A 12,503-nucleotide genomic window follows, 5' to 3' on the forward strand; every position below is an offset into this window, starting at 1 on the left:
GGGACACTAAGGAATCTACTCCTGAAATCATTGCTGCACTATGTGCTAACTAATTTGGATGTAAATTTTAAAAAATAAAATAAAAAAAAATGTTATTGTCTTTTAAGTACTACTTTGGCTGTATACCCAAAGTTTTATATGTTGTGTTTTCATTTGACTTCAGTTCAAAATACCTTACAATTTCATTTTTTACCTATTGGTTATTTAGAGAGATAGTATTGAGTTTTTTTTCTTTTTCAATATATGAAGTTTATTGTCAAATTGGTTTCCATACAACACCCAGTGCTCATCCCAAACGATGCCCTCCTCAATACCCATCACCCACCCTCCACTCCCTCCCACCCCCCATCAACCCTCAGTTTGTTCTCAGTTTTTAAGAGTCTCTTATGCTTTGGCTCTCTTCCACTCTAACCTCTTTTTTTTTTCCTTCCCCTCCCCATGGGTTTCTGTTAAGTTTCTCAGGATCCACATAAGAGTGAAACCATATGGTATCTGTCTTTCTCTGTATGGCTTATTTCACTTAGCATAACACTCTCCAGTTCCATCCATGTTGCTACAAAGGGCCATATTTCATTCTTTCTCATTGCCACATAGTACTCTATTACTCCAGTACTCCATAGTACTCCATTGTGTATATAAACCACAATTTCTTTAGCCATTCATCAGTTGATGGACACTTAGACTCTTTCCATAATTTGGCTATTGTTGAGAGTGCTGCTATAAACATTGGGGTACAATTGCCCCTATGCATCAGTACTCCTGTATCCCTTGGGTAAATTCCTAGCAGTGCTATTGCTGGGTCATAGGGTAGGTCTATTTTTAATTTTTTGAGGAACCTCCACACTGTTTTCCAGAGTGGCTGCACCAATTTGCATTCCCACTAACAGTGCAAGAGGGTTCCCGTTTCTCCACATCCTCTCCAGCATCTATAGTCTCCTGATTTGTTCATTTTGGCCACTCTTACTGGCGTGAGGTGATATCTGAGTGTGGTTTTGATTTGTATTTCCCTGATGAGGAGCGACGTTGAGCATCTTTTCATGTGCCTGTTGGCCATCTGGATGTCTTCTTTAGAGAAGTGTCTATTCATGTTTTCTGCCCATTTCTTCACTGGGTTATTTGTATTTCGGGTGTGGAGTTTGGTGAGCTCTTCATAGATTTTGGATACTAGCCCTTTGTCCGATAGGTCATTTGCAAATATCTTTTCCCATTCCGTTGGTTGCCTTTTAGTTTTGTTGATTGTTTCCTTTGCTGTGCAGAAGCTTTTTATCTTCATAAGGTCCCAGTAGTTCATTTTTGCTTTTAATTCCCTTGCCTTTGGGGATGTGTCAAGTAAGAAATTGCTACGGCTGAGGTCAGAGAGGTCTTTTCCTGCTTTCTCCTCTAGGGTTTTGATGGTTTCCTGTCTCACATTGAGGTCCTTTGTCCGTTTTGAGTTTATTTTTGTGAATGGTGTGAGAAAGTGGTCTAGTTTCATTCTTCTGCATGTTGCTGTCCAGTTCTCCCAGCACCATTTGTTAAGGAGACTGTCTTTTATCCATTGGATATTCTTTCCTGCTTTGTCAAAGATGAGTTGGCCATACGTTTGTGGGTCTAGTTCTGGGGTTTCTATTCTATTCCATTGGTCTATGTGTCTGTTTTTGTGCCAATACCATGCTGTCTTGATGATGACAGCTTTGTAGTAGAGGCTAAAGTCTGGGATTGTGATGCCTCCTGTTTTGGTCTTCCTCTTCAAAATTACTTTGGCTATTCGGGGTCTTTTGTGGTTCCATATGAATTTTAGGATGGCTTGTTCTAGTTTCTAGAAGAATGCTGGTGCAATTTTTTTTGGGATTGCATTGAATGTGTAGATAGCTTTGGGTAGTATTGACATTTTGACAATATTTATTCTTCCAATCCATGAGCACGGAATGTTTTTCCATTTCTTTATATCTTCTTCAATTTCCTTCATAAGCTTTCTATAGTTTTCAGCATACAGATCTTTTACATCTTTGGTTAGATTTATTCCTAGGTATTTTATGCTTCTTGGTATAATTGTGAATGGGATCAGTTTCTTTATTTGTCTTTCTGTTGCTTAATTATTAGTGTATAAGAATGCAACTGATTTCTGTACATTGATTTTGTATTCTGCAACTTTGCTAAATTCATGTATCAGTTCTAGCAGACTTCTGGTGGAGTCTATTGGATTTTCCATGTATAGATAGTATTGAGTTTCTAAATATTTAGGAATTGGCCACACAATGATTTGCTATTGATTTCTAATTTGATGCTGTTTCTATAAAGAACGTACATGATTTGTACACATTTCAAATTATGTAGACTTCTTTTATAGCCCACATGGTGGTCCAGCTTCACAAATATTCCATGCATATTACAGGAATGTATATTCTCCTGTTGTTAGGTGGAGTTATTAGGTCAAGTTGATTGATAGTGTTTTTCAAACATTCGTTATACTTAATGATTTTCTGTCAGCTTGTTCTCTCAATTATTGGGAGAGTGATGTTGAAATCTCTGACCATAACTGAGGAATCTAGACTATTTCCATCCTATGACTCTGTTATTTCAACATAACACGCTTATTATTCAAGACCTGGAAAAGAGAGAATATGAAGAACTTAAGCCAGTTAATACTCTCGGACCAGAAATGGCATATCTGGTTACTTGCCATTGGCAAGAAATAATTATGTGGTCCCAAACAAGGGAATCTGGGAAATTTGGGAGAGGGAGGGGTAAATGTTGTATTTGGTAAGGAAAACCATATTTCATACAATGAATTTTACCCAGAGTGAAAGTTGAAAATACTCCCAGGTTTATTATGGCTTAGTGTATAGACATGATTCTTTAGACTTCTTACATATGATAAAATTTTAGACTTGTCCCATGCACACAATGCACATCTTGGACCTAACAAGTGACTTGTTTATCATTTTAAAATATAACTGAAAGTCTAATTTCATGAAAACTTTGAGATGGACCAGTCACCCCTGTTTTAAGAAATAATATAGTAACGAACAATTTCGTGTCATTGTGTGTCCCAGGTGGCTAGCTCTAATATGTAAATAATTTCATGTAATCTTTACAGAAACTCGATTTTTTATCTTTATTTCTAAGATTATGGCATTGAAGTGTAGAGATGTGAGTAATTAATACATGAACAAATAGGTTAAAAACTGGCAGAGCTGTTTTTCAGATGTTCACATTAAGTCCACTTGAGGTCAAAGTCCATTCTGTGGGTTTTCCGTGTTACGACTAAGATGAACCTGTTCTTTCCCCCGATGCTGGCAAGTGAGTTCAGGGAGAAAAAGGTGAAAACAAGTTAAAATGATGAGTGACAGTTGCGTTTCACTTGAAATGATAAATGAACATAGTAAGAGATAACTTAGATATCCCATGAAATAATTATAAAGTTATGTGATCCATATTAATATAGCTGTTTTCAACTCTTTGGAGGACTCTCATGAAGAAAGATTATGTATTATATATTAAATATTATATATATAATTATCTATTATTATATATTACGGCCTCATATTGACCATATATAATCAGTTTGTATAGCACCATGATTGAAACACACACACACACACACACACACACCTAAATGAAAATATATGTATTTATATATGTATACAAATATAAATTAGAATATATATATCAAGTATATGTTACATATACATCAGTGTGAGTATACAAGCATATATACATATATATGTACATATGTGTGTGTGTATGAATGTGTATGTGTTTTCCATGCTTAGAAGATTCTCGGGTTTCTTAATCCCCAAACTGCTATGTGGGGAAAGAATATCTCCCTGAGGAATCAGCATCTTGAAGATTCAGGGCTGATGCTCCCAACCTCCAATGGAGGGTGTCTTGCCAAGGGGAGCTGGAAGTCTGTTTTCCCGGTCACAATTAGAACGCCTCACCCGTGAAGTATGGTCATTATGTTTCTGTTATGAACGTGAAAGGCCTATAACTCAAGAAACCTCAGGCATGAGGGAGTTACTAAGATCTTTCATGTAAGCGACAGAAACATAATTATCGCTCTTCAAAGGGGAGATTGAATTTATTTTTATTTCATTGCAAAAGTCGCGTGTAAAAAGAGTGAAATAATAGGAGATACAAATTAACCTCACTAACATGAATGGAAAAATCAGCAGGGATGAATTAAGTACTATTATAAATTGAACTAGAATCTTTTTTCAATGTTTGGTAAAGTTTTGTTTAACTTTTGTTTCATTTTTAAACAATCGACTCAAGCTTCTGCTACTGGAAAAGTTTAAATACAGGAAGATAGCTTTTAGAGCATTGTAGACATGTCAGAGCAAGGAAGTGTTAAAAATGACAGGAAAAATGATTTGCCTTCTTGTACACTTTAGTTTCAATTTCCAGAATTTCTATCACATATATCTTTTCAAAGTGTTTAATTTCCTTTTTTCCTTCTGAGTTGACATGTTGCTCTCTTCTTTTCTTTATAACCTGTTCAGATATACTCCCCCGCCCCCGCCTTGTTTCTGTTCTGTGCAATTAACACTTGAGCAAGGCCATGTATGGTACTCTGCGGTTTTTATACCCATGAATAGAATGAAAATCTGTGTCTGCTCTTTCCAGCTCTAAGAATTTATACTTGATTTTAGGGCTTGACCGTCATCTGTTAGAAATTCTGTTTTCTAAAGGTAACACCAAACAAATTTCAAGTCTAGAATACAATCAGCTGTAACTGCTGTATAGATTCCAAGGCAAACGAAAACAATTTATGGAATATTTTCTTTAGGGGAGTATCAAAAATATTTCATTAATGGGATGTTCATGATCTTTGAAAAAATCCTTTACTGTGATAATTATGTGAGATAATAAGAGATTTATATTGCTCTTATCTGTAATAGTATCTGTCTCCAATTATATCTTTATCTCTATCTCATCTCTATTTCTGTCTCTATTCTTGGAAAATGTGTTAGTACGTAGTGCCCTTGAATGTGAATTCAAACCAATTCGATGAGTACAATCATATTAACAAATCAAGGGTAAGAATTTGACTACCTCTGCAACCTATGTAGTACCGACATTTTCAAAGGGATGAAGTTCATGTCCAAACTAATGGAGCTGTAAAGAAAGAGGCACGCATTTGTAGCCCCAGGATATGCTCTGTATTGTTGCTTATTTAACTGAGTTAGGGTCATATGTTCAGTAACGCTGGCTGCTTTTCTGTCATTAGTAAGTAGGATGCAAGACAATACTAAAGTGAAGGGATTTTTGTGGTGCCACTGTTTTTTCAAAGAAAAAATAATTTTCAGACCCTACGTATTGAAAGCGCCTAAAGACCCTAAAGCCTTAGGTGGAAAACAAAGGTAGAAAATAAAGGTGCAGCTTATAAGACTGAATGGGTGATTAATAGAAATCATACATGTTTGTATTTTGACCTGTAATGTTGCAGATTGTCCAGCCATTGATGACATCCTTAGGGAGATGTGTTTAACTGGCAGCTTGCTTTTCATAAAGAAATACCATAATCTATATCCTTCATCACAGACTTAGCTGTGTGAAGTGACTGACAAATGCATTGTGCAATTCGAGCTTCCCATGTTATTCTCTGCGCTTCCTTGCTCTGTCTGCAACTCCCTCATCTGGGCCTGCAGTTAGTGCAATGCTCCTCACCCCTAGCATATCCTGTATATGCACCTGATTTAGTCCAGCTGCCTCTTCACTCTTCCTGCCCATGCTTGACCTTTGATCCGCGTCTTCCTCTAGCCCAGACAATGTCTTCGTTATTCTTTTTTATTTTTTAAAGTTTATTTATTTATTTTTGAGAGACAGAAACATCATGAGTGGAGGAGGGGCAGAAAAAGAGGGAGAGAGAGAGAACCCCAAGCAGGCTCTGCACTGCCAGCCCAAAGCCGGACGTGGGGCTCGAACTCATGAAATCGTGTGATCATGACCTGTGCTGATATCAAGAAATCAGATGCTTAACTGATTGAGTGACACAGGCACCCCTGCCTTGGTTATTCTTTTGCCCACAGGATCCCCTGTGCATTTTTTGCAACAACTCCACATACTCTCCAAACTTGTGGGAGGAATTGAGAGCAAATGACCCCCAGTTTGTACAACAGAACTATGTGCAAAGTATGAGATGCTTCCCTGACCAACCAGATGTCCGTACAACAATCATGCTCCGAAGAAATTAGAAATTCTGTGGCATTTTTTTTTTTTTTGGAAATTTGGGAAAACAGAACAATCTGACACATCTCAGCACTCCTCTAAAGGGAATATAGGCAATAAGAACTGAAGCTCTGACTGATCCTTGAGAATTGAACAAAAATAATGAGAGGCTAAGTCACAAAAGGATCTCGATGAGAAGCCAGGCTAAACTGGGAAATACCCCAGGAGTCCTCACATATTTATGGTGCCTATCTTATCAGATCAGAATTAGGGAGCTTCTGAGAAGTTACCTTGAAATATTCATTTATAAATGGGAATAAAACTCGGACAGAGAAGTACAAGATGTTGGCAGGAAGTCTTCTGAGTAAAGATTAGTAGAGATGAGATCCCTAGGGGAGAAATTCTCCTTTTAGTTCCTGAGGGAGGACCATGTACCAGTTGAGGTTTTCAAATTATGCACCCAGATTTTTGTAGTGTGATTGGCAATATAGTCTTTTTTCCCAGTTAGTTAGTCTGACAGCTTTGAGCAGTAGAGGACACCCAAGGTGCGAAAAGAAAGTAAAGCACCTGTTATGTGCCTGCACTGTGCTAGTTCCCGAACCTTCCCTGATTACAGTGTTCACAATAGCTTTCCAAATGGGATATTACTCTCGCTGTTTGAATGAGGTTCAGAAGAAGTGAATATATTTCCTTGTTTAAAAAAATAATGTATATTTTTTGAGAGAGAGTGAGTTAGGAAGGGTCAGAGAGAGAGGGACAGAGGATCTGAAGTGGGTTCTGTGCTGACAGCAGAAAGCCTGATGAAGGACTCAAACTCACTAACCATGAGATCATGACCTGAGAAAGACGCTTAACCGACTGAGCCAGGCGGGTGCCCCAGCTGTGAATATGTTTCTGGTGGGGTTTCTTGCCTCCACTATGAAGGTGAGATTGGCCTGATAGTACAGTCCATCAGAGCTCATTTTATTTTTAATTTTTTTTCAACGTTTTTTATTTATTTTTGGGACAGAGAGAGACAGAGCATGAACGGGGGAGGGGCAGAGAGAGAGGGAGACACAGAATCGGAAACAGCCTCCAGGCTCCGAGCCATCAGCCCAGACCCTGACGCGGGGCTCGAACTCACGGACCGCGAGATCGTGACCTGGCTGAAGTCAGACGCTTAACCGACTGCGCCACCCAGGCACCCCATCAGAGCTCATTTTAAACATAACGTATGTGATAAGTACTGTTGGCCAAGCTTCTCTGTGGTTTCGTTTTGACCTGCAAATTTATGTAGTAAGTAAAATATCTCGGCTCTAACTTTGTAAATTAAAACCTTGAAAATTTATGACTTAAAAAATTTATCATTATTTTTTTTTTTACAAATCAATACCTTGGAATTCAGAAGTAACAGATACTATGAAAGAATATAGAAGGAACATCCCAATTTGATAGTACAGCAGTAAGGTCATTGCATTCTGATATAATGGGTTCAATATGAGTTTTACGTCTGGTTAACTGTATCTTATCTTGGCTATTTGATCTCTTCTTTATCTATTCCCTCTAACTGAAATGGAGGAGCTTGTATGGATCTTGGGCTCTGAAAGCTGGAGATTGGCGGTGGGTGTCCTCCGAGATTTTCTCCATCTCCATGAGCGTGTGGGCTCGATTCCCAGCCTGGAGCTGCTGGGCTTAGGTTCGGTGACGTTTTCCTCTTGACTTCTCATAAAACACCAGATGTGAGCTGCTTGAATGAAAGTAGGTTGGAAGTAGAGAAAGGCAGAAAGAATATCTCAGCCAAATCACATCCTCTTCTCAAATGTTTGAATTTGTTCTGTCTGTTTTATGTTTTTGGCATTGGTACATCTCTTTCCATTCAAATAATCAGAGTGCACCTCACTGCTGCAGAGTTGTAGGCTTGGCTTTGCTTTCTTTCTGCTGGTCTTGGAGAAAAGAAAATCCTCCCTTCTGGCCCCTTTGATACTCTTTCTGAATTTTTGGCTACTTCAGGAATAGAATAGAATAAGCACAGCGAGCCTTCCCTTTTGCTACTGCCTGTGCAGGTGCTTGGTACACACATCTCTGAGAGGTCTGCAAACGATATAGGTGATTCCTCTCACCCTGAGAATCACCTGGAGCCAAACGGTGATTTTCTGAGATTTGTTTATTTTGGAACAGAGTAATGGTGCACACAAATGCCCTAGACCCTGTATTTCTGGAAGTGGTGGCAGCTTGAGGAGAGAGGGGATGGCTCTGTCCCTTCCCCCTCTCTGCTAGCCCAGTGGAGGCTCCTTTGAGGTCATGGCTCCGCCTGACGGGTGGCTCAGGTGAGGTGGGCATATGGAAATAGATTTGGCTGGGCTCTCTCAAGAAACTTACATTTCATCTCCTTTATTTACTTAATTCAGAGGCATTCTACCTGTCTTTTCAACCCTGATTCTTTAAGAGGCTATCCATTTGCTATTCCCATCTGCTTGCTCTTTTCTCACTCTGGAACTAAGGCACCATGGATAAATGGGAAGATTAAATGAAGCAGAAATTTCGATGATTCTATTTCATAAGATCAGAACTTGTAATTTGGGGGGCAAGAAGAAAAAATTTGGTCTTTAGTATGTCTTCCTGCCATGGGCTGGATGTTTGGTCTCCCTAAATTCATATGTTAACCCCTAATGCCTAATGTGATGGTGTTTCGATGTGGGGCCTTTGGGAGGTGGTTAGGTTGTGAGGGTGCAGACTTCATGAATTGGATTAGGGACCTTATAAAATGGCCTGTGAGAGATCTCACGCTCTTTCCACCATGTGAGGACACAGTGAAAAGATAGCCTTCTAGGAATGGGGTCCTCATTGGACATGGGATCTACTTGAATCTGCAAGGACCTTGATCTTCACCTTCTCAACCTCCACAAGTGTGAGAAATAAATGTTTGTTGTTTAAGCAGCCAGTATATAATGTTTTTGTTAAAACAGCTCAAGCGAATTAAGACACTTCCCTACTTGGGGTGCCTAAAGTTTATTTTATAGTTGTAACTATTCCAGACCACTAAGGAATCACAATTTAGCCTCCTTGCTGGGTGAAGCACAAAGATTTATAACACTAACTAAGCATTTTAATTAAAAAAGATTATTTTGAATTTGGAAAGCACTTTTTAAGTTACAAAAAATTTTTATAAACATTTTATTTTATACATGGCCATGGAGACAAATATATAAGTGTGAACAAATCTGCATGGCAATGGCTCCCAGGGGACATAATATACCTTTAAAGTAGAATCTATTAGTATGCTTGGAAATCTAAGTGGTTTTCAAAAAGTTGGCTGAGTTGACTAGTGAAATCTATCTCAAACACCAAATCTTTCCCTAGATAAACACATATAACTCCCATTACCTGGCATTTTCGTGTAACCAAAGGTGAGAATTTTGGGAAACAACTTTGCTCAGAGGAAGTTAAAGGTGATGATCCAGAAAATAATCCAGCCCATCGAGAGTGGAGAATGAATTATTGAGGGCGGCACTTGTCTCTGATTTCATGGATAAGAAGAACAGAATGCAGTTTGTGCTTATTTTTCTCCTTGGCAAGACAACTAAGACAGAAAGAAAATAACTTTTGGACTAAAGCAGAATCTTAATAAAAGCCACGATAACAATAAATTGGAGGCTGACTTTAATTATTGTTTTTCTTTGCATGATTCGCTCTTTGCCTTCTTTGTAAACTTCCTAGTACTTAGTTTTGATTCTTCTTCATCTGCTGATGTTATTTACATACAGAATTGTGATGTGTTTACCATATTATTAAAATAGAACTGGATTTTAATTAAATATCAATTCAGGATCACAGCTTCTAGCTACTTGCCAGCCCTGATGGTGATCGATAGAAGATGCTGAACAAAGAAGATAAACAGCTTTTCTGAATAGTCAAATGTTTTTCATTTCCCTCTCTTCTTCCTTCTCCAGTTTCCCTGCTTTCCTATTCCCCTCTAGACTAGTTTACTGATTCCCCTTCTCTGTCCCTCCACCTGCTTAATTTTTCATACACTGCATATATTTAATTTCCTGTGTGCTTTTCATTCATTCTATAGCATGCATTCAAACACTGGGAACCGGAGATGTTGACTGCCAGATCATCACGTTTGCTAATTCACAAATCTACTTCCACTTGCCAGTTCCTTTGGATTAGGCATCTTTGGAACAGTTTCTATTATATGCTTGTTTCAGAATTATAAAATGTTATTTGCTTGATTGTGTATTTATTTTACAACAATTAATTCACCCCGAGCTGTTATTTGGAAAAACCACTGCCTGCAAGAAGTAAACAGTTCTAAGTATTCTAGAATATTATACCTAATTATCCCTTTATTTTTGTAATTGTACACCATTCCCTTCCAAGTTTGGCATTTTTGTGGATTTAACTCTTGCAGAAATTAAAGCTCTTTCTGAAAAATGTTGCTTAGAAAGATTTAGGATTGGAGATTTGAAAGAGCTATGCTGAATTGGACATATGCTTCATAAAGTGAAATCTTTGCCTGTACACCATAACCAGGTCATGATGGATTTGTTGAGATGCTCTCATTTGCTTCTTTTACTTATTCATTGGTGTATTTTTTTTTGCAAAATTATCTGAATATAAAAATAATTTAAAAGCAATTCAATATCACATATCGGCAGTAGTCCACCGTTCCCTCAAGCCATGAATCTGATCAGGTTCGCTTACAGCCCGGATGTATAAATTCCACAAAATTTAATTCAATAATAGTTCACATTGTGTATTCAGTGATGAAGAAATTTCTGTGTTCTCTTTCCCTTCCACATCTATATGTGTGTGTTTGTGTGTGTGTGTGTGTGTGTGTGTGTGTGTGTGTGTGTGTATGATAATTGCGCTGCTAACACGGTTCTGGATTTTTAATTTTCTTCTCCTTATTAAGAACACATGTCCCTTAAAGTTTCTCATATTTGTCTACGTTTACCTTTTTCTGACTGAAGTTTCTTCTTTCCTTTCTTCTTTGCTTGCTTAGGAAGATTCCTATTTACCTTTGTGTTCATAGCAACAATTTCCAGAACAAATTGCTCGCTAAATCTGTCTCCTTCTATTTAGGCTTGTTCTCTTGACTTTTGGGCATATGAACTATCTCCTTAAGGAACTCACCATTTTACACATCCTTTGCCCTTCAGCTTGACACATGGCCAATGTTAATAATTTTCTCCAATAAGCAATGAGCACTTGATTATTGCTTTCATGATTTCTCTTCACTAGCCTGTGTTTCGGATACCGTCATTTTGCTCCACTCTTACCCTGAAATACTGTGACCGATTCTCTTCTATTTCCCATCTCCTTCCTTTGCTCTTGGGAAGAATATTGGGAAGCATGTTATTATAACATTTTTATGGGTGTTGAGGGGAGGCTGCTCTAGATGCAGGCAGTAGTGCTGTGTAGACTGTAGCTTATGTGCATGGATAGAGATTTTTCATGAACTTTCCTGATAAGTTAACCTGTGACTTGCCTCCTTACTGGCCAGTATAGCTCAGGTATGTTTTTAATGGTTTGTGGAATGAGTGAGTGAAAGTTTGAATGAAATTGGTATGTATAATTCTGAAAGATTCAGTTAAGATACAAAACCAGTGCTTTACTAATATCCTAGTGACTATATTTAGCAAGGAAAAATGGTGAGTTTAAAAATTAGAAGTTGAGTCATATGAACAAAAGAATAAAATCTTATTGAGGAAATCAAAACCTGAAAGAGTAGAAGACAAGGAAGAAAGGGCACACTGACTGAGTGAGGCTGTTGCAAAACTTAATTTTAAAAATAAATCATAGAAGATCACATTGGAAGTCCTAGAGGCTATTTTTCTTGCTACTGTAACCTTTGGAATCATAACTAAATTACATGTAATATTTAAAAATCAATAAAAAGTGCCAACTAACAGAAGAGGGGTTGAATGGCCAAGGGAACTATGGAAGGCAGAATGGAGCCTTTAAATGGTATTAATGAGACAGGGACCAAATAAAACAAATGGTCAAACTGCTACCTAAATAATCCATCCATACACCCTCACCTCACAGACATTAAACACACACACACACACACACACACACACACACACACACACACACACTTGCCCATACACCCCCATTGTGGAGGCAGCTTTCTTAAAAACACAGAAAAGGTAAACTTTCCAGGTAAGTGATGAATTTTGTTGGCTGACATTTAAGAGGCTTATATTAGGTAAGGAAGTTTTGTTGAGTAACTGATTGAGCCATTTAGTGTGACTGCTTAGAAAATTAATTTTGTTCTTTTTTTTTTTCTAACAGAAATAACTGTTTCCTACATGAGACGCTTTTCCTCCCACTTCTTCTCTACAACCTGTAGATTTAAGTGA

Source organism: Leopardus geoffroyi, chromosome A1 (assembly GCF_018350155.1).
Source record: "Leopardus geoffroyi isolate Oge1 chromosome A1, O.geoffroyi_Oge1_pat1.0, whole genome shotgun sequence".
Classification (NCBI taxonomy): domain Eukaryota; kingdom Metazoa; phylum Chordata; class Mammalia; order Carnivora; family Felidae; genus Leopardus; species Leopardus geoffroyi.